Genomic DNA, 6,046 nt, shown 5'->3' on the forward strand with positions numbered 1-6,046 from the left:
CCCAAAAAATCTCAGATTGGGCCTGCTAGTGTATGTCATGCTGCATTTGCTTTAGGGTCTATTTGGATGCTCAGCTAAGCGAGAAGAAAGTGTATGTATGCTTTCTTTGTCACCACTTTTGCATCTCCTAAGAAGGGGAGGTTTCCCTCCTCGCTACTTTAGTAGAATCTTCAAAGCCAGCCTGTTTATAATAGAGCTTAAATTTGTACTGTAATAGCACACATCTTTTCATTTTGCATTATTCATTTAGGTTCCAGCCCCAAACACACTTACTTAGGGGACTGATGCCTGAGTGTTCACATTTGTGTGCTATGTTGGCTGAGGTCCATATTTTCATTGTACTTTATGTTCCAAAGGAAAACCTTATTAGAACCAAATACTAGAATTTTCCATACCTGCAAAACAAGCAAACAAAAAAGAAACTCACATAAGGTTAGTTTCCATAAAAGTTAAACCAGCTCAGTATATTTTATTTTCTTCCAGCATTGCAATCTATAATACTGCATCAGAACTGCAGAGCTGATTAATGCCAGAAACAGCTGCTATCAACAACAGTTCAAAGCCTTTAAAATGACAGGAATGGTAGCTGCTAGAGACAAATCATGGTGGGTACAAGATACAAAGAGCCTTAAGGTTTCCAGCACCATCGTTCCTTTAACATTGGTGCAAATCTATTACACACTTCTTAATTATAACCATGCTTCTGGGGGCACTAAATTGCTTTTGAAAAAAAGATGCTCAGCGCTCTCATTTTAAATTCAAATCTCCCTCACCCTGCCTAATGGTACAGTTGGCTGAGTTGTTTGCACTATAAAAACTGAAATGGGTCTTTCCCTCATTTCCGTAAAAATTCACAGGTGGCCATTTGTCTATAAATTAATAGCCAACGTGAAAATGCTGAATGTGAGTGGGTTGTAAAGTTAGAAATAAAACAATAACTGACATACAGGGTTTAAATAAAGGTCATGTCAAGATACTGGGATTCCACAGACTTTGTGCTGAGCTAAAACAATACACTTCACAGAATGGAAGAAAAGGATATGCATAATAGCAAATGGGGAGAGCTTGTGCATACTTGTGAACACTTTTTTTAAAAAAAATTGGAGCATATCTAACTTTCCAGTAGTAATTAGGTTCTTGCTATGAAAATGCAAGTTAAGTTTAGAGGTATGGGGAAGCCTGATACTGAGAATAGCTGATATCAATTCACAACATATTTGAATTTTTTGAAAGGTCATTTCCTCACTGTTTTCGAGAAGTTCTGTGAAAAACCACATGCAGACATATGTTCCAGAGTTCACACTCTGAGGTGAGATCAGGCAGTTGCAATGAAGATGGTTGCTAAGCCAAAACCAAAACAAAACAAAACAAAAAACTCAGTTTCATTTCTAAATAAGGAAGGATATATTATTGTCCTGAAACCATAATATTGTATAATTAACGGGATTTTAAAAAGTCAGTAAAAGACCCAGCAGACAATCTATTCAAAGCATATTGGCATTTTAGAATGGAGGACCGGCTAGAATCAATACCTATTGTAAAAGTCATGTTCTCTCTTATTCAGCTGGCCTGTTTGAGTTGTCATTATGGTATTTAACCATTAGTTGATGTGTCCTTCTGCTGTGTGCTCTTGCTGCATAATCAATTCTGCTGTACAATGTTTGTACCTCAAAATTGGCATGACATAATTTAAACTATTTTGAAGTGGTGAGGTGTTTACTGGTGATTCAGATTTTGGTGCTGATATTACAAACTGTCATAAAGACAATTCTCCATATAAACAGAACTTTGCACTGGCTTGTTTAAAACCTGAAAGTATTTAAATAAATGGATGATCTACTAGACTGAAGCCTTCCACTGTGGGTTAAACCATAGAGCCTAGGACTTGCCGATCAGAAGGTCAGCAGTTCGAGTCCCCGCGACGGGGTGAGCTCCCATTGCTCTGTCCCTGCTCCTGCCAACCTAGCAGTTCGAAAGCATGTCAAAGTGCATGTCAAAGTGCAAGTAGAAACGGCGTTTCCGTGCGCTTCTCTGGTATGCCAGAAGTGGCTTAGTCATGCTGGCCACATGACCCGGAAGCTGTACACTGGCTCCCTCGGCCAATAAAGCCAGATGAGCGCCGCAACCCCAGAGTCAGTCACAATTGGACCTAATGGTCAGGGGTCCCGTTACCTTTACTAGACTGAAGCCTTCCTGCATATTTCCCAACAGCCCCTGTGTGCACCTATAGCATCTGCATGCATACAGGGACTTTTTTGATCTTTGTTTCTGACTTGCACTTGATGCCACTCTTGGAATTACCCTGACTTTCAGGAGCAACATTTCAGGGTATGTAAATAGCTTCTGTGGGAAACCTGGCCTTTGGATCCCAATCTGTTTATTTTAACTGATCAGTAAACAGTAAGCTCCATTGATCACTGGTTATGTTTGTGTGACTTTTTGAGTTAGCTAAACTATGGCAGAAAGTCACAGACTGTGCTGTTACATTTCAAGAGGTGGCAGTGTCCTCCACAGGCTAACTGTTGTACAAGTGGTGTAGGCTGGCATGATGTTTCCCTTCAGTCCTTAAGGATTTCAAAGAACTAATTGTTCAGCTGAAAAATAGCAAAGCCAGACCACTTACTAGTTTAAAATAAGTCACACATCCTACATGCCATCATTATGTTGTGCTCCTTCAGGAGAAAGTAATGGAAAATATATGGACGGAATAATAATAATCCTCAAATAAAGGTAAAGTGGGTGGCACTGTGGTCTAAACCACTAAGTCTCTTAGGCTTGCCGATGGCAAGGTCAGTGGTTCAAATCCTCACGACAGGGTGAACTGTTGCTCTGTCCCAGCTTCTGCCAACCTAGCAGTTCAAAAGCATACCTGTGTGAGTAGATAGGTACCGCTGTGGCGGGAAGGTAAATGGTGTTTCCGTGTGCTCTGGCACTTGTCATTGTCCTCCAGTGTGGTGTAGTGGTTAAGAGTGGTAGTCTCGTAATCTGGGGAATCAGGTTCGCATCTCCGCTCCTCCACATGCAGCTGCTGGGTGACCTTGGGCCAGTCACACTTCTCTGAAGTCTCTCAGCCCCACTCACCTCACAGAGTGTTTGTTGTGGGGGAGGAAGGGAAAGGAGAATGTTAGCCATTTTGAGACTCCTTCGGGTAGCAATAAAGCGGGATATCAAATCCAAACTCTTCTTCTCTTCTTCTTCTTCTCCGTGCACCGGTAATGGTTTAGTCATGCTAGCCACATGACCTGGAAAGCTGTCTGTGGACAAACACCGGCTCCCTTGGCCTGAAAAGCAATTTGTTTCTTTCTTCCCCCTCCACCCAGCCTTTGTGTGTATGTGGTTTCCAGCAAGGAATGTGATATAACACTTGGTATTCTAAACAGATAATAAAAATTAGGATCCAAATCCAAGCAATTAAAAATGTCAACCGCTCTCAAGAAAATGTGTTCCTGTGAGTATTACCTAACACTCTTAAAAAGAGTTCCAGTGAAACCTGAATCATGGAAGTATTTTGAAACTTCAGTATTTCAGACAAATATCACGACAGGAAAGATGTTCAGAATTAGCAAGATGTACATCAAATGGTGAGGATGCACAAAGAAAGGTGTAGATATGTAAACTGAGTTTAGGTGAGATGGAAATGGAAGCACCTTATCATTTGGTCAGTATACTGTACACATTTCTGCTCACCTGAACGTTTCAATTGATGGTAAAATATGATAGTTGAATCCAGGTGTGTGCACATGCATGCACACACCTTTCTCCTGCCCCAGGTCCCTATGCATCTGGCTATTCAGAAGAAATGTGTCTTTTAGAGCCCAGAGCAAGATGCCACTTTGATTGTTTGAATCAAATGTGAAATAATATTTATTTTTTTGTGGGAGAGGAGGAATTGAAGAACTTTCAAGTGAAGGTGTGCCTGTCCTCAAAGATGAGGTAGTTGAGGGATTTGTTTTTCCTTTTTAACAGAAAAAAAGCTGTATCACTACTTCAGCTGCTCCCTGAGGCATACCTTTTGTAATTAAGGACAGAATTCCGCATGTGAACAGGGCTATATAGCTTGATGCTATTGGTCCTTCTAGCTCAGCACTGTCTACACAGATTGGCGGAGGCACTCCAGGATTTCAGGTAAGAGTCTTTCCTAGCTCTTTCAGAAGACAGTGGGTATTAAACCTAAGGCCCTTTTGGATGCAGAACAGATGCTCTACTACTGAATTAAAGCCTTCTGGCAGACTGGTGTGGGTGTGGGAACCCTCAGCAACATTGTATTTAAAGCACGCCCAGGCATTCCTGGAAGTTCTTTGATTTTGCATACCCCAAAAATTAATGCAGTCTGGGGGGTGGATGAGGTGTGTGTGTTCATGTCCTTACAAATGCTGAGCACTAAATACAATGCTAAAATAAAATGTCAGAGCCACAGGATGGGAAAAAGGAGATGGCAACAATGAGACAACACATGAATGGACATCCTCAGTTTAGTTTATGCACCTTGGGCAGTTTTGTTTGAACTTTGTGTATACAGTTACGGTATGTCCCCTGTAAATCTTCATACACTGTCAGTTTGATATTGTGTCTGTGGAACAAAATACCAGTAATGCAGTTTGTTTAAGCTAGTAGGTTCCAGAGTTACCTGAGTTGGCAATACCTGTCAACACAAACAAGGACATTTAGGCCATATAAACACATTGAGTCCCCTGGATCATGCACTGATATTTCTTTGAAGAAAAGTGATTGCAAAATAACAATTCTGCTACCATTTACATCGTCACTTTTCTCTCAGTGAGAGCAGAGAATGGCAAAAATACATATTTCTGAGTAACATGAGCCACATTGCGCATAGGGTGGGTTGGGTCCTACTTTACAGAGTTGAGCCTTGATTTGAAGGGCTGTCGGAGGACAGTCCTCTATTTGAATAAGTCATTTATTTGGCCCAAGTCCAGTTTAAAATTAAGAACTATATGGAGGGAGACTAGGCCCCTTGGCAGTGAGCACCAGGACATCAGACTAAGAAGACTCACAGCTCACCTGATCTTCCCCTTACTGAACACCATAAATGTGGCTTCACTGGACTGCAGTGTCAGTAGTGAGCACAAAAAAGTACCTATGGATATTGTGTGTTTTAAAGATTATTCTTTACCTAAAAATATCTCATTTTATTCTGGAAAAAGAGAAAGCTAAGTAGGACATCTGCTGGTCATAAATTGCAATTAGGGATTCTCCAATCTAAAGCAAACACTTTCCCTCAGCTATATATTTCCCTGTTGGGGTGTGGATGAGTTGGCCGTCTATAACAATATATTTAAAATTCTCTCTAACAAAAGGGTTTTTGCATTATGTGAAATGTTGCAGTCATGTCCCTTTTTAAACCTTTGATTAAAGTATTACTATTTTTATAATGTCTATAGTTTCTACTTTATATTATTCACTTGCTTCAGAGATTAATTTCCTAAAATTGTTGAGGTCTGGGTCTAGAACTCAAACCTGCTTTGAAGCAATACCCTTTGACTTGGAAGGCCTGTGACCATGCCACTATCTTCCATATATCTAGAAAATCTCTTTAGGAAGCTTTTCAAGGATTTGCTGTCTGCAGTGCAAGGTGGAATGGGAAAACTGAAGCATTCTGAAGCTGGCTATAATGCTGCAATGCAACTCTAAAATATGGAAGGACTTTCTTTCTGGAGTAGAACACCTGCTTTGCATGCAGAAGGACCCAGGTCCAATCCCTGGTGTCTCCAGGTAGAGCTAGGAACAGCTCCTGCCTGAATCCCTGGAGAGAGCTGCAGCCGCCAGTGTGGACAATACTGAGTTATATGGACAAAAGGTCTGACTCAATATAAGGCTTCTAAGGAAAGGCAGGAGGAGAAAAAGGCAGCAGGTAGAGATGCCTGAGGTCCTATATCTCTATGGAAGCATGAGCACATAGCATTTAGCAGTGACAGAGTGATTTAGTGGGAAACCCTCGCTCCAAATCTTCCTTCTGTGTAGACTCATGACCTTCACCCAACAGCGAGCATTATTGGTCTGCAGTTTGCTATGCTAGTCCAACTTG

General features: G+C 41.1%; 1 long non-coding RNA gene across 1 annotated transcript; it reads right to left on the bottom strand.

Annotated features, from left to right (window-relative positions):
* Positions 1-433: 433 nt before the first annotated feature.
* Positions 434-3,129, bottom strand: LOC307224039. Its single transcript, XR_013842387.1, has 2 exons — positions 2,190-3,129; positions 434-1,851 (listed from the first exon to the last, which is right to left on the bottom strand). It is a non-coding gene; the product is annotated as an uncharacterized lncRNA (long non-coding RNA).
* Between the last annotated feature and the right edge of the window lie 2,917 nt (positions 3,130-6,046).

The sequence above is a fragment of the Podarcis cretensis genome, assembly GCF_951804945.1.
Source record: "Podarcis cretensis genome assembly, chromosome: 9".
Lineage (NCBI taxonomy): Eukaryota > Metazoa > Chordata > Lepidosauria > Squamata > Lacertidae > Podarcis > Podarcis cretensis.